Source organism: Chiloscyllium punctatum, chromosome 18 (assembly GCF_047496795.1).
Source record: "Chiloscyllium punctatum isolate Juve2018m chromosome 18, sChiPun1.3, whole genome shotgun sequence".
Lineage (NCBI taxonomy): Eukaryota > Metazoa > Chordata > Chondrichthyes > Orectolobiformes > Hemiscylliidae > Chiloscyllium > Chiloscyllium punctatum.
Window position 1 is genome coordinate 50,491,850 of NC_092756.1, and position 19,871 is coordinate 50,511,720.

The 19,871-nt window shown below is 46.6% G+C and overlaps 10 non-coding genes across 10 annotated transcripts; all 10 read left to right on the top strand.

Annotated features, from left to right (window-relative positions):
• Nucleotides 1-2,210: 2,210 nt before the first annotated feature.
• Nucleotides 2,211-2,292, top strand: trnal-aag (transfer RNA leucine (anticodon AAG)). The gene has a single exon. It is a non-coding gene; the product is annotated as a tRNA-Leu (tRNA).
• A 2,858-nt stretch (nt 2,293-5,150) lies between these two features.
• On the top strand, nt 5,151-5,232 carry trnal-aag (transfer RNA leucine (anticodon AAG)). Its single transcript has one exon. It is a non-coding gene; the product is annotated as a tRNA-Leu (tRNA).
• Nucleotides 5,233-7,156: 1,924 nt separating this feature from the next.
• Nucleotides 7,157-7,238, top strand: trnal-aag (transfer RNA leucine (anticodon AAG)). Its single transcript has one exon. It is a non-coding gene; the product is annotated as a tRNA-Leu (tRNA).
• Nucleotides 7,239-8,363: 1,125 nt separating this feature from the next.
• On the top strand, nt 8,364-8,436 carry trnav-uac (transfer RNA valine (anticodon UAC)). The gene has a single exon. It is a non-coding gene; the product is annotated as a tRNA-Val (tRNA).
• A 1,660-nt stretch (nt 8,437-10,096) lies between these two features.
• On the top strand, nt 10,097-10,178 carry trnal-aag (transfer RNA leucine (anticodon AAG)). The gene has a single exon. It is a non-coding gene; the product is annotated as a tRNA-Leu (tRNA).
• Nucleotides 10,179-12,102: 1,924 nt separating this feature from the next.
• On the top strand, nt 12,103-12,184 carry trnal-aag (transfer RNA leucine (anticodon AAG)). The gene has a single exon. It is a non-coding gene; the product is annotated as a tRNA-Leu (tRNA).
• A 1,119-nt stretch (nt 12,185-13,303) lies between these two features.
• trnav-uac (transfer RNA valine (anticodon UAC)) lies at nt 13,304-13,376 on the top strand. The gene has a single exon. It is a non-coding gene; the product is annotated as a tRNA-Val (tRNA).
• Nucleotides 13,377-15,036: 1,660 nt separating this feature from the next.
• Nucleotides 15,037-15,118, top strand: trnal-aag (transfer RNA leucine (anticodon AAG)). Its single transcript has one exon. It is a non-coding gene; the product is annotated as a tRNA-Leu (tRNA).
• A 1,924-nt stretch (nt 15,119-17,042) lies between these two features.
• trnal-aag (transfer RNA leucine (anticodon AAG)) lies at nt 17,043-17,124 on the top strand. The gene has a single exon. It is a non-coding gene; the product is annotated as a tRNA-Leu (tRNA).
• A 1,119-nt stretch (nt 17,125-18,243) lies between these two features.
• On the top strand, nt 18,244-18,316 carry trnav-uac (transfer RNA valine (anticodon UAC)). Its single transcript has one exon. It is a non-coding gene; the product is annotated as a tRNA-Val (tRNA).
• The last annotated feature ends 1,555 nt before the right edge of the window (nt 18,317-19,871 follow it).

The following is a 19,871-nucleotide window of genomic DNA, read 5'->3' on the forward strand; positions in this document are numbered from 1 at the left end:
TTTTGTTTGTGTTCGGTGTTAAATGCTTTCTGTTTTGCGATTCGCTCAATACATTACGAATTAACAGGGTTTCTGAGGTAACTTCCAGCTGCAAAAATCCTCAACTGAGAATCTGGGAAATTTTCACGGAGTATGGTCAGTCGGAGCAAAAGTAAGGAAGTCGTTCGTTTCTGCAGTGTTTCACAATGCTACCTTTCCCGTGAGCAGTCGAACAGACGAAAAGATTTTGCCACAGACTGCGACGGTAAGCTCCGCAAAAACGTAATTCTTTAAAGCAGGTGTAAGCGACACAACGTTATTGGGGTACACCGCGTGGAAACAGATACTTCGGTGTATCTCGTCCATGCTCACCACATAGCCAAAATTAAACAAGTCCCATTAAACAACGAGCTAACGGAAACAGAAAGGTGAAAGGTCGAATGGCTTCAACTTTCAGTGCTGGATGCCACTGAGCTGCAGCAGGGACGACCGAGGCTTGTTTCTGTAGTGTAGTGGTCATCACGTTCACCTTACACGCGGAAAGTCCCCAGTTCAAAACTGGGCAGAAACTGCTTTGCTCTTCAACTGCAGCCTTTGACATCGACAAAAACGGAGCTTTCTTGCTTGCTTTCCCATGTGCAAACCTGCCTTCGAGTTTGCTCGAATAAATCGTCGCTCGTAGTGCAATGCAATGCCGCTCCGTTTAATTACTGTGCAAAAGCATTGTAAAGTTTTTCTCCAACCTGGTTCTGATCATATGCCATTCTGTTTGAGAGTGTAGTTACCCCCTTCTGATCCTTCCACGAAAAGCATTACCGCATTCGCATTCCTTGCGCAGGCGGCCCGGTTCAAAGACAGGGAAGAAGCTGATGTGCTGGTGTCACAGTGCACCACGGATTCCTCAACTAGTCTGTCTGTCAAATGTATCCCAAAGTCGTCTCTGAAAGACCTCATTTGGAAGGTGTCTGTCGTTATTCAACGTGTGAGAATTGGCACCAGAGGTCCTGAATCATGTTTTGGAGCAGTTCGCACGTTAGTGGCTCATTCAATCAGCAACAGCAATGAAAGAAATTCCACTCTCAGAGGAACCTCTGGACCTGTGCTTTCATAGCGTCGCTAGTATTAAGGTGCGCCCCGAGATCTAAGCCAGGTTGGAACGGAAACGGAGGAATCGACAGAGAGGCTACAGAATGACATCGCATCCATTTGGTTTTCATTAAATCACTGACGAGCAGGAAAATGTAAACGGGGAGGGCGAGTGGGGAAGTGAGGCAGTTGCAGCTCTGGAGAAAGTCCTTCGTTGTGATTCACTCAGCAACCAGAGACGTGACGGTGACTCAGGCGTGAGAGCTCTTCACATCGTGAACAAAAAGCAATCAAGGGCAGTTAGCACCTCTTCCGGAGTGGGGGTGGGGTGAGGTAATTACCTTTTGACTTCTGTTACTATGTTCGGAAACTGCCTTTTGGATTGAGGTGAAGAGAAACTGCATTTCTAAAAAGCACCATGGAACTTGTTAAACTTTATTGAGTCGCTTATTCTCATCGATTCCCACACAGGTTTCCAACTCAGTTGGTATCCATGAGGCTCATGTCCAGGTGCAATCTGCAGCAAATTGCACGGTTTGGAAAAAGGCAAGGAAAGTGGCATCTCGAACCGGCCCCGAGGTCAGACCTTCCTCACAATGTAATCTGTCCTTCTCGGATTGTAATGCTACCTCCGGTTTTAGGGTGGAACATTCTTTGGGAACCTTATTCTGCAAAACAGACACAGTGACTGAAACTATGCTGCACGGTATGATTTGGGACACGGCCTGCTCAGCTTTGTGCATTTCCCCTGTAGTCCGGTGTGTTTCATGTTCCGTGTAAACGTGAAAGTTGTCCTGTTTCGAGCAATGGGTGAAATCATTGAGCAAAGCAAGAATCGAAATTGCAGTAATGTCAAGTAGCTCATGGTAATTTGACCCAATCATAATCGATCATATATTCTCACGCACTCACAGATACATCTGTAGCTGAATCGAAGTCTGAGAAGATAGACTCAGTTTACCAGTGATTTTTGTCTGGATTGATGGGCTATCGTTAACTGCTGAGAAATTGATATTGTAGACGGGCACATCCCAGCAGCTGTGCGAGTCGGAGAGGGATCATGGAACCCTTTTCACGTGAGTTTACATCTGTTGTTATGCAGGAACACAATTGGAAGTGCAAGCAAATGGAGTCGTGGGCGTGTTGGTAGTGTGGCCGAGCGGTTTTAGGCGCTGGATTAAGGCTCCAGTCTCGACAGAGGCGTGGGTTCGAATCCCACCGCTGCCATTTCTGCGGAGCAGCTAGTTTAAATGCTGTTTCGATCCCCTGCGGCATTTCTGTTTAAAACAGAAGCAAAATGAGTTTGCTTCCCGGGGAACTGATTGTGGTGTTGTTAAGTGCCGAATTTTCCAAAGTGTCTGTGCTGTCATGCTCGTGTTCGCCTCCCGCGCGGAAAATCGCCAGCGGCTCTACTCTTGCTTTCTGTTCCAGGCAAGTTGAGCTTTTACTGGAACCGAATGGAGACTGCTATTTCATCGTTGTTGCGAAACAGAGTCCTACGGTGACTCGACTCGTCGTTATTTGGTTTTCTGGCCAATGAGAAAATCGTTCCAATGTATTTCGATGTCATATGTTATTGAATTTCTCCCACTTCCATCATTTCAGTCCTGGAGTCATCGGAAGGGAAAGGTAATCTAATCGAGACTGTGATTGGTGAAATTCACTTTTTATGGCCCATTCTTATTATGTTCTTTTCTTGTCTCTTTGCAGCATTGTCTGGGAAGTGGTGGTGCACTCAGGCTCCAATATGTTTGAAAGAGTAGTTTGGAATTGCCCTGTTGTTAGTTGTGTGATTACGTTATGGCTCATGCCCCCTGACTGTCTCACATTTAGCATTCATGCTCGCTGTGTCTGAAAATGCATTTGGTTTTCCCGTTTTGTTTGTGTTCGGTGTTAAATGCTTTCTGTTTTGCGATTCGCTCAATACATTACGAATTAACAGGGTTTCTGAGGTAACTTCCAGCTGCAAAAATCCTCAACTGAGAATCTGGGAAATTTTCACGGAGTATGGTCAGTCGGAGCAAAAGTAAGGAAGTCGTTCGTTTCTGCAGTGTTTCACAATGCTACCTTTCCCGTGAGCAGTCGAACAGACGAAAAGATTTTGCCACAGACTGCGACGGTAAGCTCCGCAAAAACGTAATTCTTTAAAGCAGGTGTAAGCGACACAACGTTATTGGGGTACACCGCGTGGAAACAGATACTTCGGTGTATCTCGTCCATGCTCACCACATAGCCAAAATTAAACAAGTCCCATTAAACAACGAGCTAACGGAAACAGAAAGGTGAAAGGTCGAATGGCTTCAACTTTCAGTGCTGGATGCCACTGAGCTGCAGCAGGGACGACCGAGGCTTGTTTCTGTAGTGTAGTGGTCATCACGTTCACCTTACACGCGGAAAGTCCCCAGTTCAAAACTGGGCAGAAACTGCTTTGCTCTTCAACTGCAGCCTTTGACATCGACAAAAACGGAGCTTTCTTGCTTGCTTTCCCATGTGCAAACCTGCCTTCGAGTTTGCTCGAATAAATCGTCGCTCGTAGTGCAATGCAATGCCGCTCCGTTTAATTACTGTGCAAAAGCATTGTAAAGTTTTTCTCCAACCTGGTTCTGATCATATGCCATTCTGTTTGAGAGTGTAGTTACCCCCTTCTGATCCTTCCACGAAAAGCATTACCGCATTCGCATTCCTTGCGCAGGCGGCCCGGTTCAAAGACAGGGAAGAAGCTGATGTGCTGGTGTCACAGTGCACCACGGATTCCTCAACTAGTCTGTCTGTCAAATGTATCCCAAAGTCGTCTCTGAAAGACCTCATTTGGAAGGTGTCTGTCGTTATTCAACGTGTGAGAATTGGCACCAGAGGTCCTGAATCATGTTTTGGAGCAGTTCGCACGTTAGTGGCTCATTCAATCAGCAACAGCAATGAAAGAAATTCCACTCTCAGAGGAACCTCTGGACCTGTGCTTTCATAGCGTCGCTAGTATTAAGGTGCGCCCCGAGATCTAAGCCAGGTTGGAACGGAAACGGAGGAATCGACAGAGAGGCTACAGAATGACATCGCATCCATTTGGTTTTCATTAAATCACTGACGAGCAGGAAAATGTAAACGGGGAGGGCGAGTGGGGAAGTGAGGCAGTTGCAGCTCTGGAGAATGTCCTTCGTTGTGATTCACTCAGCAACCAGAGACGTGACGGTGACTCAGGCGTGAGAGCTCTTCACATCGTGAACAAAAAGCAATCAAGGGCAGTTAGCACCTCTTCCGGAGTGGGGGTGGGGTGAGGTAATTACCTTTTGACTTCTGTTACTATGTTCGGAAACTGCCTTTTGGATTGAGGTGAAGAGAAACTGCATTTCTAAAAAGCACCATGGAACTTGTTAAACTTTATTGAGTCGCTTATTCTCATCGATTCCCACACAGGTTTCCAACTCAGTTGGTATCCATGAGGCTCATGTCCAGGTGCAATCTGCAGCAAATTGCACGGTTTGGAAAAAGGCAAGGAAAGTGGCATCTCGAACCGGCCCCGAGGTCAGACCTTCCTCACAATGTAATCTGTCCTTCTCGGATTGTAATGCTACCTCCGGTTTTAGGGTGGAACATTCTTTGGGAACCTTATTCTGCAAAACAGACACAGTGACTGAAACTATGCTGCACGGTATGATTTGGGACACGGCCTGCTCAGCTTTGTGCATTTCCCCTGTAGTCCGGTGTGTTTCATGTTCCGTGTAAACGTGAAAGTTGTCCTGTTTCGAGCAATGGGTGAAATCATTGAGCAAAGCAAGAATCGAAATTGCAGTAATGTCAAGTAGCTCATGGTAATTTGACCCAATCATAATCCATCATATATTCTCACGCACTCACAGATACATCTGTAGCTGAATCGAAGTCTGAGAAGATAGACTCAGTTTACCAGTGATTTTTGTCTGGATTGATGGGCTATCGTTAACTGCTGAGAAATTGATATTGTAGACGGGCACATCCCAGCAGCTGTGCGAGTCGGAGAGGGATCATGGAACCCTTTTCACGTGAGTTTACATCTGTTGTTATGCAGGAACACAATTGGAAGTGCAAGCAAATGGAGTCGTGGGCGTGTTGGTAGTGTGGCCGAGCGGTCTTAGGCGCTGGATTAAGGCTCCAGTCTCGACAGAGGCGTGGGTTCGAATCCCACCGCTGCCATTTCTGCGGAGCAGCTAGTTTAAATGCTGTTTCGATCCCCTGCGGCATTTCTGTTTAAAACAGAAGCAAAATGAGTTTGCTTCCCGGGGAACTGATTGTGGTGTTGTTAAGTGCCGAATTTTCCAAAGTGTCTGTGCTGTCATGCTCGTGTTCGCCTCCCGCGCGGAAAATCGCCAGCGGCTCTACTCTTGCTTTCTGTTCCAGGCAAGTTGAGCTTTTACTGGAACCGAATGGAGACTGCTATTTCATCGTTGTTGCGAAACAGAGTCCTACGGTGACTCGACTCGTCGTTATTTGGTTTTCTGGCCAATGAGAAAATCGTTCCAATGTATTTCGATGTCATATGTTATTGAATTTCTCCCACTTCCATCATTTCAGTCCTGGAGTCATCGGAAGGGAAAGGTAATCTAATCGAGACTGTGATTGGTGAAATTCACTGGTTCTGATCATATGCCATTCTGTTTGAGAGTGTAGTTACCCCCTTCTGATCCTTCCACGAAAAGCATTACCGCATTCGCATTCCTTGCGCAGGCGGCCCGGTTCAAAGACAGGGAAGAAGCTGATGTGCTGGTGTCACAGTGCACCACGGATTCCTCAACTAGTCTGTCTGTCAAATGTATCCCAAAGTCGTCTCTGAAAGACCTCATTTGGAAGGTGTCTGTCGTTATTCAACGTGTGAGAATTGGCACCAGAGGTCCTGAATCATGTTTTGGAGCAGTTCGCACGTTAGTGGCTCATTCAATCAGCAACAGCAATGAAAGAAATTCCACTCTCAGAGGAACCTCTGGACCTGTGCTTTCATAGCGTCGCTAGTATTAAGGTGCGCCCCGAGATCTAAGCCAGGTTGGAACGGAAACGGAGGAATCGACAGAGAGGCTACAGAATGACATCGCATCCATTTGGTTTTCATTAAATCACTGACGAGCAGGAAAATGTAAACGGGGAGGGCGAGTGGGGAAGTGAGGCAGTTGCAGCTCTGGAGAAAGTCCTTCGTTGTGATTCACTCAGCAACCAGAGACGTGACGGTGACTCAGGCGTGAGAGCTCTTCACATCGTGAACAAAAAGCAATCAAGGGCAGTTAGCACCTCTTCCGGAGTGGGGGTGGGGTGAGGTAATTACCTTTTGACTTCTGTTACTATGTTCGGAAACTGCCTTTTGGATTGAGGTGAAGAGAAACTGCATTTCTAAAAAGCACCATGGAACTTGTTAAACTTTATTGAGTCGCTTTTTCTCATCGATTCCCACACAGGTTTCCAACTCAGTTGGTATCCATGAGGCTCATGTCCAGGTGCAATCTGCAGCAAATTGCACGGTTAGGTAAAAGGCAAGGAAAGTGGCATCTCGAACCGGCCCCGAGGTCAGACCTTCCTCACAATGTAATCTGTCCTTCTCGGATTGTAATGCTACCTCCGGTTTTAGGGTGGAACATTCTTTGGGAACCTTATTCTGCAAAACAGACACAGTGACTGAAACTATGCTGCACGGTATGATTTGGGACACGGCCTGCTCAGCTTTGTGCATTTCCCCTGTAGTCCGGTGTGTTTCATGTTCCGTGTAAACGTGAAAGTTGTCCTGTTTCGAGCAATGGGTGAAATCATTGAGCAAAGCAAGAATCGAAATTGCAGTAATGTCAAGTAGCTCATGGTAATTTGACCCAATCATAATCGATCATATATTCTCACGCACTCACAGATACATCTGTAGCTGAATCGAAGTCTGAGAAGATAGACTCAGTTTACCAGTGATTTTTGTCTGGATTGATGGGCTATCGTTAACTGCTGAGAAATTGATATTGTAGACGGGCACATCCCAGCAGCTGTGCGAGTCGGAGAGGGATCATGGAACCCTTTTCACGTGAGTTTACATCTGTTGTTATGCAGGAACACAATTGGAAGTGCAAGCAAATGGAGACGGGGGCGTGTTGGTAGTGTGGCCGAGCGGTCTTAGGCGCTGGATTAAGGCTCCAGTCTCGACAGAGGCGTGGGTTCGAATCCCACCGCTGCCATTTCTGCGGAGCAGCTAGTTTAAATGCTGTTTCGATCCCCTGCGGCATTTCTGTTTAAAACAGAAGCAAAATGAGTTTGCTTCCCGGGGAACTGATTGTGGTGTTGTTAAGTGCCGAATTTTCCAAAGTGTCTGTGCTGTCATGCTCGTGTTCGCCTCCCGCGCGGAAAATCGCCAGCGGCTCTACTCTTGCTTTCTGTTCCAGGCAAGTTGAGCTTTTACTGGAACCGAATGGAGACTGCTATTTCATCGTTGTTGCGAAACAGAGTCCTACGGTGACTCGACTCGTCGTTATTTGGTTTTCTGGCCAATGAGAAAATCGTTCCAATGTATTTCGATGTCATATGTTATTGAATTTCTCCCACTTCCATCATTTCAGTCCTGGAGTCATCGGAAGGGAAAGGTAATCTAATCGAGACTGTGATTGGTGAAATTCACTTTTTATGGCCCATTCTTATTATGTTCTTTTTTTGTCTCTTTGCAGCATTGTCTGGGAAGTGGTGGTGCACTCAGGCTCCAGTATGTTTGAAAGAGTAGTTTGGAATTGCCCTGTTGTTAGTTGTGTGATTACGTTATGGCTCATGCCCCCTGACTGTCTCACATTTAGCATTCATGCTCGCTGTGTCTGAAAATGCATTTGGTTTTCCCGTTTTGTTTGTGTTCGGTGTTAAATGCTTTCTGTTTTGCGATTCGCTCAATACATTACGAATTAACAGGGTTTCTGAGGTAACTTCCAGCTGCAAAAATCCTCAACTGAGAATCTGGGAAATTTTCACGGAGTATGGTCAGTCGGAGCAAAAGTAAGGAAGTCGTTCGTTTCTGCAGTGTTTCACAATGCTACCTTTCCCGTGAGCAGTCGAACAGACGAAAAGATTTTGCCACAGACTGCGACGGTAAGCTCCGCAAAAACGTAATTCTTTAAAGCAGGTGTAAGCGACACAACGTTATTGGGGTACACCGCGTGGAAACAGATACTTCGGTGTATCTCGTCCATGCTCACCACATAGCCAAAATTAAACAAGTCCCATTAAACAACGAGCTAACGGAAACAGAAAGGTGAAAGGTCGAATGGCTTCAACTTTCAGTGCTGGATGCCACTGAGCTGCAGCGGGGACGACCGAGGCTTGTTTCTGTAGTGTAGTGGTCATCACGTTCGCCTTACACGCGAAACGTCCCCAGTTCGAAACTGGGCAGAAACTGCTTTGCTCTTCAACTGCAGCCTTTGACATCGACAAGAACGGAGCTTTCTTGCTTGCTTTCCCATGTGCAAACCTGCCTTCGAGTTTGCTCGAATAAATCGTCGCTCGTAGTGCAATGCAATGCCGCTCCGTTTAATTACTGTGCAAAAGCATTGTAAAGTTTTTCTCCAACCTGGTTCTGATCATATGCCATTCTGTTTGAGAGTGTAGTTACCCCCTTCTGATCCTTCCACGAAAAGCATTACCGCATTCGCATTCCTTGCGCAGGCGGCCCGGTTCAAAGACAGGGAAGAAGCTGATGTGCTGGTGTCACAGTGCACCACGGATTCCTCAACTAGTCTGTCTGTCAAATGTATCCCAAAGTCGTCTCTGAAAGACCTCATTTGGAAGGTGTCTGTCGTTATTCAACGTGTGAGAATTGGCACCAGAGGTCCTGAATCATGTTTTGGAGCAGTTCGCACGTTAGTGGCTCATTCAATCAGCAACAGCAATGAAAGAAATTCCACTCTCAGAGGAACCTCTGGACCTGTGCTTTCATAGCGTCGCTAGTATTAAGGTGCGCCCCGAGATCTAAGCCAGGTTGGAACGGAAACGGAGGAATCGACAGAGAGGCTACAGAATGACATCGCATCCATTTGGTTTTCATTAAATCACTGACGAGCAGGAAAATGTAAACGGGGAGGGCGAGTGGGGAAGTGAGGCAGTTGCAGCTCTGGAGAAAGTCCTTCGTTGTGATTCACTCAGCAACCAGAGACGTGACGGTGACTCAGGCGTGAGAGCTCTTCACATCGTGAACAAAAAGCAATCAAGGGCAGTTAGCACCTCTTCCGGAGTGGGGGTGGGGTGAGGTAATTACCTTTTGACTTCTGTTACTATGTTCGGAAACTGCCTTTTGGATTGAGGTGAAGAGAAACTGCATTTCTAAAAAGCACCATGGAACTTGTTAAACTTTATTGAGTCGCTTTTTCTCATCGATTCCCACACAGGTTTCCAACTCAGTTGGTATCCATGAGGCTCATGTCCAGGTGCAATCTGCAGCAAATTGCACGGTTAGGTAAAAGGCAAGGAAAGTGGCATCTCGAACCGGCCCCGAGGTCAGACCTTCCTCACAATGTAATCTGTCCTTCTCGGATTGTAATGCTACCTCCGGTTTTAGGGTGGAACATTCTTTGGGAACCTTATTCTGCAAAACAGACACAGTGACTGAAACTATGCTGCACGGTATGATTTGGGACACGGCCTGCTCAGCTTTGTGCATTTCCCCTGTAGTCCGGTGTGTTTCATGTTCCGTGTAAACGTGAAAGTTGTCCTGTTTCGAGCAATGGGTGAAATCATTGAGCAAAGCAAGAATCGAAATTGCAGTAATGTCAAGTAGCTCATGGTAATTTGACCCAATCATAATCGATCATATATTCTCACGCACTCACAGATACATCTGTAGCTGAATCGAAGTCTGAGAAGATAGACTCAGTTTACCAGTGATTTTTGTCTGGATTGATGGGCTATCGTTAACTGCTGAGAAATTGATATTGTAGACGGGCACATCCCAGCAGCTGTGCGAGTCGGAGAGGGATCATGGAACCCTTTTCACGTGAGTTTACATCTGTTGTTATGCAGGAACACAATTGGAAGTGCAAGCAAATGGAGTCGTGGGCGTGTTGGTAGTGTGGCCGAGCGGTCTTAGGCGCTGGATTAAGGCTCCAGTCTCGACAGAGGCGTGGGTTCGAATCCCACCGCTGCCATTTCTGCGGAGCAGCTAGTTTAAATGCTGTTTCGATCCCCTGCGGCATTTCTGTTTAAAACAGAAGCAAAATGAGTTTGCTTCCCGGGGAACTGATTGTGGTGTTGTTAAGTGCCGAATTTTCCAAAGTGTCTGTGCTGTCATGCTCGTGTTCGCCTCCCGCGCGGAAAATCGCCAGCGGCTCTACTCTTGCTTTCTGTTCCAGGCAAGTTGAGCTTTTACTGGAACCGAATGGAGACTGCTATTTCATCGTTGTTGCGAAACAGAGTCCTACGGTGACTCGACTCGTCGTTATTTGGTTTTCTGGCCAATGAGAAAATCGTTCCAATGTATTTCGATGTCATATGTTATTGAATTTCTCCCACTTCCATCATTTCAGTCCTGGAGTCATCGGAAGGGAAAGGTAATCTAATCGAGACTGTGATTGGTGAAATTCACTGGTTCTGATCATATGCCATTCTGTTTGAGAGTGTAGTTACCCCCTTCTGATCCTTCCACGAAAAGCATTACCGCATTCGCATTCCTTGCGCAGGCGGCCCGGTTCAAAGACAGGGAAGAAGCTGATGTGCTGGTGTCACAGTGCACCACGGATTCCTCAACTAGTCTGTCTGTCAAATGTATCCCAAAGTCGTCTCTGAAAGACCTCATTTGGAAGGTGTCTGTCGTTATTCAACGTGTGAGAATTGGCACCAGAGGTCCTGAATCATGTTTTGGAGCAGTTCGCACGTTAGTGGCTCATTCAATCAGCAACAGCAATGAAAGAAATTCCACTCTCAGAGGAACCTCTGGACCTGTGCTTTCATAGCGTCGCTAGTATTAAGGTGCGCCCCGAGATCTAAGCCAGGTTGGAACGGAAACGGAGGAATCGACAGAGAGGCTACAGAATGACATCGCATCCATTTGGTTTTCATTAAATCACTGACGAGCAGGAAAATGTAAACGGGGAGGGCGAGTGGGGAAGTGAGGCAGTTGCAGCTCTGGAGAAAGTCCTTCGTTGTGATTCACTCAGCAACCAGAGACGTGACGGTGACTCAGGCGTGAGAGCTCTTCACATCGTGAACAAAAAGCAATCAAGGGCAGTTAGCACCTCTTCCGGAGTGGGGGTGGGGTGAGGTAATTACCTTTTGACTTCTGTTACTATGTTCGGAAACTGCCTTTTGGATTGAGGTGAAGAGAAACTGCATTTCTAAAAAGCACCATGGAACTTGTTAAACTTTATTGAGTCGCTTTTTCTCATCGATTCCCACACAGGTTTCCAACTCAGTTGGTATCCATGAGGCTCATGTCCAGGTGCAATCTGCAGCAAATTGCACGGTTAGGTAAAAGGCAAGGAAAGTGGCATCTCGAACCGGCCCCGAGGTCAGACCTTCCTCACAATGTAATCTGTCCTTCTCGGATTGTAATGCTACCTCCGGTTTTAGGGTGGAACATTCTTTGGGAACCTTATTCTGCAAAACAGACACAGTGACTGAAACTATGCTGCACGGTATGATTTGGGACACGGCCTGCTCAGCTTTGTGCATTTCCCCTGTAGTCCGGTGTGTTTCATGTTCCGTGTAAACGTGAAAGTTGTCCTGTTTCGAGCAATGGGTGAAATCATTGAGCAAAGCAAGAATCGAAATTGCAGTAATGTCAAGTAGCTCATGGTAATTTGACCCAATCATAATCCATCATATATTCTCACGCACTCACAGATACATCTGTAGCTGAATCGAAGTCTGAGAAGATAGACTCAGTTTACCAGTGATTTTTGTCTGGATTGATGGGCTATCGTTAACTGCTGAGAAATTGATATTGTAGACGGGCACATCCCAGCAGCTGTGCGAGTCGGAGAGGGATCATGGAACCCTTTTCACGTGAGTTTACATCTGTTGTTATGCAGGAACACAATTGGAAGTGCAAGCAAATGGAGTCGTGGGCGTGTTGGTAGTGTGGCCGAGCGGTCTTAGGCGCTGGATTAAGGCTCCAGTCTCGACAGAGGCGTGGGTTCGAATCCCACCGCTGCCATTTCTGCGGAGCAGCTAGTTTAAATGCTGTTTCGATCCCCTGCGGCATTTCTGTTTAAAACAGAAGCAAAATGAGTTTGCTTCCCGGGGAACTGATTGTGGTGTTGTTAAGTGCCGAATTTTCCAAAGTGTCTGTGCTGTCATGCTCGTGTTCGCCTCCCGCGCGGAAAATCGCCAGCGGCTCTACTCTTGCTTTCTGTTCCAGGCAAGTTGAGCTTTTACTGGAACCGAATGGAGACTGCTATTTCATCGTTGTTGCGAAACAGAGTCCTACGGTGACTCGACTCGTCGTTATTTGGTTTTCTGGCCAATGAGAAAATCGTTCCAATGTATTTCGATGTCATATGTTATTGAATTTCTCCCACTTCCATCATTTCAGTCCTGGAGTCATCGGAAGGGAAAGGTAATCTAATCGAGACTGTGATTGGTGAAATTCACTTTTTATGGCCCATTCTTATTATGTTCTTTTTTTGTCTCTTTGCAGCATTGTCTGGGAAGTGGTGGTGCACTCAGGCTCCAGTATGTTTGAAAGAGTAGTTTGGAATTGCCCTGTTGTTAGTTGTGTGATTACGTTATGGCTCATGCCCCCTGACTGTCTCACATTTAGCATTCATGCTCGCTGTGTCTGAAAATGCATTTGGTTTTCCCGTTTTGTTTGTGTTCGGTGTTAAATGCTTTCTGTTTTGCGATTCGCTCAATACATTACGAATTAACAGGGTTTCTGAGGTAACTTCCAGCTGCAAAAATCCTCAACTGAGAATCTGGGAAATTTTCACGGAGTATGGTCAGCAAAAGTAAGGAAATCGTTCGTTTCTGCAGTGTTTCACAATGCTACCTTTCCCGTGAGCAGTCGAACAGACGAAAAGATTTTGCCACAGACTGCGACGGTAAGCTCCGCAAAAACGTAATTCTTTAAAGCAGGTGTAAGCGACACAACGTTATTGGGGTACACCGCGTGGAAACAGATACTTCGGTGTATCTCGTCCATGCTCACCACATAGCCAAAATTAAACAAGTCCCATTAAACAACGAGCTAACGGAAACGGAAAGGTGAAAGGTCGAATGGCTTCAACTTTCAGTGCTGGATGCCACTGAGCTGCAGCGGGGACGACCGAGGCTTGTTTCTGTAGTGTAGTGGTCATCACGTTCGCCTTACACGCGAAAGGTCCCCAGTTCGAAACTGGGCAGAAACTGCTTTGCTCTTCAACTGCAGCCTTTGACATCGACAAGAACGGAGCTTTCTTGCTTGCTTTCCCATGTGCAAACCTGCCTTCGAGTTTGCTCGAATAAATCGTCGCTCGTAGTGCAATGCAATACCGCTCCGTTTAATTACTGTGCAAAAGCATTGTAAAGTTTTTCTCCAACCTGGTTCTGATCATATGCCATTCTGTTTGAGAGTGTAGTTACCCCCTTCTGATCCTTCCACGAAAAGCATTACCGCATTCGCATTCCTTGCGCAGGCGGCCCGGTTCAAAGACAGGGAAGAAGCTGATGTGCTGGTGTCACAGTGCACCACGGATTCCTCAACTAGTCTGTCTGTCAAATGTTTCCCAAAGTCGTCTCTGAAAGACCTCATTTGGAAGGTGTCTGTCGTTATTCAACGTGTGAGAATTGGCACCAGAGGTCCTGAATCATGTTTTGGAGCAGTTCGCACGTTAGTGGCTCATTCAATCAGCAACAGCAATGAAAGAAATTCCACTCTCAGAGGAACCTCTGGACCTGTGCTTTCATAGCGTCGCTAGTATTAAGGTGCGCCCCGAGATCTAAGCCAGGTTGGAACGGAAACGGAGGAATCGACAGAGAGGCTACAGAATGACATCGCATCCATTTGGTTTTCATTAAATCACTGACGAGCAGGAAAATGTAAACGGGGAGGGCGAGTGGGGAAGTGAGGCAGTTGCAGCTCTGGAGAAAGTCCTTCGTTGTGATTCACTCAGCAACCAGAGACGTGACGGTGACTCAGGCGTGAGAGCTCTTCACATCGTGAACAAAAAGCAATCAAGGGCAGTTAGCACCTCTTCCGGAGTGGGGGTGGGGTGAGGTAATTACCTTTTGACTTCTGTTACTATGTTCGGAAACTGCCTTTTGGATTGAGGTGAAGAGAAACTGCATTTCTAAAAAGCACCATGGAACTTGTTAAACTTTATTGAGTCGCTTTTTCTCATCGATTCCCACACAGGTTTCCAACTCAGTTGGTATCCATGAGGCTCATGTCCAGGTGCAATCTGCAGCAAATTGCACGGTTAGGTAAAAGGCAAGGAAAGTGGCATCTCGAACCGGCCCCGAGGTCAGACCTTCCTCACAATGTAATCTGTCCTTCTCGGATTGTAATGCTACCTCCGGTTTTAGGGTGGAACATTCTTTGGGAACCTTATTCTGCAAAACAGACACAGTGACTGAAACTATGCTGCACGGTATGATTTGGGACACGGCCTGCTCAGCTTTGTGCATTTCCCCTGTAGTCCGGTGTGTTTCATGTTCCGTGTAAACGTGAAAGTTGTCCTGTTTCGAGCAATGGGTGAAATCATTGAGCAAAGCAAGAATCGAAATTGCAGTAATGTCAAGTAGCTCATGGTAATTTGACCCAATCATAATCGATCATATATTCTCACGCACTCACAGATACATCTGTAGCTGAATCGAAGTCTGAGAAGATAGACTCAGTTTACCAGTGATTTTTGTCTGGATTGATGGGCTATCGTTAACTGCTGAGAAATTGATATTGTAGACGGGCACATCCCAGCAGCTGTGCGAGTCGGAGAGGGATCATGGAACCCTTTTCACGTGAGTTTACATCTGTTGTTATGCAGGAACACAATTGGAAGTGCAAGCAAATGGAGTCGTGGGCGTGTTGGTAGTGTGGCCGAGCGGTCTTAGGCGCTGGATTAAGGCTCCAGTCTCGACAGAGGCGTGGGTTCGAATCCCACCGCTGCCATTTCTGCGGAGCAGCTAGTTTAAATGCTGTTTCGATCCCCTGCGGCATTTCTGTTTAAAACAGAAGCAAAATGAGTTTGCTTCCCGGGGAACTGATTGTGGTGTTGTTAAGTGCCGAATTTTCCAAAGTGTCTGTGCTGTCATGCTCGTGTTCGCCTCCCGCGCGGAAAATCGCCAGCGGCTCTACTCTTGCTTTCTGTTCCAGGCAAGTTGAGCTTTTACTGGAACCGAATGGAGACTGCTATTTCATCGTTGTTGCGAAACAGAGTCCTACGGTGACTCGACTCGTCGTTATTTGGTTTTCTGGCCAATGAGAAAATCGTTCCAATGTATTTCGATGTCATATGTTATTGAATTTCTCCCACTTCCATCATTTCAGTCCTGGAGTCATCGGAAGGGAAAGGTAATCTAATCGAGACTGTGATTGGTGAAATTCACTGGTTCTGATCATATGCCATTCTGTTTGAGAGTGTAGTTACCCCCTTCTGATCCTTCCACGAAAAGCATTACCGCATTCGCATTCCTTGCGCAGGCGGCCCGGTTCAAAGACAGGGAAGAAGCTGATGTGCTGGTGTCACAGTGCACCACGGATTCCTCAACTAGTCTGTCTGTCAAATGTATCCCAAAGTCGTCTCTGAAAGACCTCATTTGGAAGGTGTCTGTCGTTATTCAACGTGTGAGAATTGGCACCAGAGGTCCTGAATCATGTTTTGGAGCAGTTCGCACGTTAGTGGCTCATTCAATCAGCAACAGCAATGAAAGAAATTCCACTCTCAGAGGAACCTCTGGACCTGTGCTTTCATAGCGTCGCTAGTATTAAGGTGCGCCCCGAGATCTAAGCCAGGTTGGAACGGAAACGGAGGAATCGACAGAGAGGCTACAGAATGACATCGCATCCATTTGGTTTTCATTAAATCACTGACGAGCAGGAAAATGTAAACGGGGAGGGCGAGTGGGGAAGTGAGGCAGTTGCAGCTCTGGAGAAAGTCCTTCGTTGTGATTCACTCAGCAACCAGAGACGTGACGGTGACTCAGGCGTGAGAGCTCTTCACATCGTGAACAAAAAGCAATCAAGGGCAGTTAGCACCTCTTCCGGAGTGGGGGTGGGGTGAGGTAATTACCTTTTGACTTCTGTTACTATGTTCGGAAACTGCCTTTTGGATTGAGGTGAAGAGAAACTGCATTTCTAAAAAGCACCATGGAACTTGTTAAACTTTATTGAGTCGCTTTTTCTCATCGATTCCCACACAGGTTTCCAACTCAGTTGGTATCCATGAGGCTCATGTCCAGGTGCAATCTGCAGCAAATTGCACGGTTAGGTAAAAGGCAAGGAAAGTGGCATCTCGAACCGGCCCCGAGGTCAGACCTTCCTCACAATGTAATCTGTCCTTCTCGGATTGTAATGCTACCTCCGGTTTTAGGGTGGAACATTCTTTGGGAACCTTATTCTGCAAAACAGACACAGTGACTGAAACTATGCTGCACGGTATGATTTGGGACACGGCCTGCTCAGCTTTGTGCATTTCCCCTGTAGTCCGGTGTGTTTCATGTTCCGTGTAAACGTGAAAGTTGTCCTGTTTCGAGCAATGGGTGAAATCATTGAGCAAAGCAAGAATCGAAATTGCAGTAATGTCAAGTAGCTCATGGTAATTTGACCCAATCATAATCCATCATATATTCTCACGCACTCACAGATACATCTGTAGCTGAATCGAAGTCTGAGAAGATAGACTCAGTTTACCAGTGATTTTTGTCTGGATTGATGGGCTATCGTTAACTGCTGAGAAATTGATATTGTAGACGGGCACATCCCAGCAGCTGTGCGAGTCGGAGAGGGATCATGGAACCCTTTTCACGTGAGTTTACATCTGTTGTTATGCAGGAACACAATTGGAAGTGCAAGCAAATGGAGTCGTGGGCGTGTTGGTAGTGTGGCCGAGCGGTCTTAGGCGCTGGATTAAGGCTCCAGTCTCGACAGAGGCGTGGGTTCGAATCCCACCGCTGCCATTTCTGCGGAGCAGCTAGTTTAAATGCTGTTTCGATCCCCTGCGGCATTTCTGTTTAAAACAGAAGCAAAATGAGTTTGCTTCCCGGGGAACTGATTGTGGTGTTGTTAAGTGCCGAATTTTCCAAAGTGTCTGTGCTGTCATGCTCGTGTTCGCCTCCCGCGCGGAAAATCGCCAGCGGCTCTACTCTTGCTTTCTGTTCCAGGCAAGTTGAGCTTTTACTGGAACCGAATGGAGACTGCTATTTCATCGTTGTTGCGAAACAGAGTCCTACGGTGACTCGACTCGTCGTTATTTGGTTTTCTGGCCAATGAGAAAATCGTTCCAATGTATTTCGATGTCATATGTTATTGAATTTCTCCCACTTCCATCATTTCAGTCCTGGAGTCATCGGAAGGGAAAGGTAATCTAATCGAGACTGTGATTGGTGAAATTCACTTTTTATGGCCCATTCTTATTATGTTCTTTTTTTGTCTCTTTGCAGCATTGTCTGGGAAGTGGTGGTGCACTCAGGCTCCAGTATGTTTGAAAGAGTAGTTTGGAATTGCCCTGTTGTTAGTTGTGTGATTACGTTATGGCTCATGCCCCCTGACTGTCTCACATTTAGCATTCATGCTCGCTGTGTCTGAAAATGCATTTGGTTTTCCCGTTTTGTTTGTGTTCGGTGTTAAATGCTTTCTGTTTTGCGATTCGCTCAATACATTACGAATTAACAGGGTTTCTGAGGTAACTTCCAGCTGCAAAAATCCTCAACTGAGAATCTGGGAAATTTTCACGGAGTATGGTCAGCAAAAGTAAGGAAATCGTTCGTTTCTGCAGTGTTTCACAATGCTACCTTTCCCGTGAGCAGTCGAACAGACGAAAAGATTTTGCCACAGACTGCGACGGTAAGCTCCGCAAAAACGTAATTCTTTAAAGCAGGTGTAAGCGACACAACGTTATTGGGGTACACCGCGTGGAAACAGATACTTCGGTGTATCTCGTCCATGCTCACCACATAGCCAAAATTAAACAAGTCCCATTAAACAACGAGCTAACGGAAACAGAAAGGTGAAAGGTCGAATGGCTTCAACTTTCAGTGCTGGATGCCACTGAGCTGCAGCGGGGACGACCGAGGCTTGTTTCTGTAGTGTAGTGGTCATCACGTTCGCCTTACACGCGAAAGGTCCCCAGTTCGAAACTGGGCAGAAACTGCTTTGCTCTTCAACTGCAGCCTTTGACATCGACAAGAACGGAGCTTTCTTGCTTGCTTTCCCATGTGCAAACCTGCCTTCGAGTTTGCTCGAATAAATCGTCGCTCGTAGTGCAATGCAATACCGCTCCGTTTAATTACTGTGCAAAAGCATTGTAAAGTTTTTCTCCAACCTGGTTCTGATCATATGCCATTCTGTTTGAGAGTGTAGTTACCCCCTTCTGATCCTTCCACGAAAAGCATTACCGCATTCGCATTCCTTGCGCAGGCGGCCCGGTTCAAAGACAGGGAAGAAGCTGATGTGCTGGTGTCACAGTGCACCACGGATTCCTCAACTAGTCTGTCTGTCAAATGTTTCCCAAAGTCGTCTCTGAAAGACCTCATTTGGAAGGTGTCTGTCGTTATTCAACGTGTGAGAATTGGCACCAGAGGTCCTGAATCATGTTTTGGAGCAGTTCGCACGTTAGTGGCTCATTCAATCAGCAACAGCAATGAAAGAAATTCCACTCTCAGAGGAACCTCTGGACCTGTGCTTTCATAGCGTCGCTAGTATTAAGGTGCGCCCCGAGATCTAAGCCAGGTTGGAACGGAAACGGAGGAATCGACAGAGAGGCTACAGAATGACATCGCATCCATTTGGTTTTCATTAAATCACTGACGAGCAGGAAAATGTAAACGGGGAGGGCGAGTGGGGAAGTGAGGCAGTTGCAGCTCTGGAGAAAGTCCTTCGTTGTGATTCACTCAGCAACCAGAGACGTGACGGTGACTCAGGCGTGAGAGCTCTTCACATCGTGAACAAAAAGCAATCAAGGGCAGTTAGCACCTCTTCCGGAGTGGGGGTGGGGTGAGGTAATTACCTTTTGACTTCTGTTACTATGTTCGGAAACTGCCTTTTGGATTGAGGTGAAGAGAAACTGCATTTCTAAAAAGCACCATGGAACTTGTTAAACTTTATTGAGTCGCTTTTTCTCATCGATTCCCACACAGGTTTCCAACTCAGTTGGTATCCATGAGGCTCATGTCCAGGTGCAATCTGCAGCAAATTGCACGGTTAGGTAAAAGGCAAGGAAAGTGGCATCTCGAACCGGCCCCGAGGTCAGACCTTCCTCACAATGTAATCTGTCCTTCTCGGATTGTAATGCTACCTCCGGTTTTAGGGTGGAACATTCTTTGGGAACCTTATTCTGCAAAACAGACACAGTGACTGAAACTATGCTGCACGGTATGATTTGGGACACGGCCTGCTCAGCTTTGTGCATTTCCCCTGTAGTCCGGTGTGTTTCATGTTCCGTGTAAACGTGAAAGTTGTCCTGTTTCGAGCAATGGGTGAAATCATTGAGCAAAGCAAGAATCGAAATTGCAGTAATGTCAAGTAGCTCATGGTAATTTGACCCAATCATAATCGATCATATATTCTCACGCACTCACAGATACATCTGTAGCTGAATCGAAGTCTGAGAAGATAGACTCAGTTTACCAGTGATTTTTGTCTGGATTGATGGGCTATCGTTAACTGCTGAGAAATTGATATTGTAGACGGGCACATCCCAGCAGCT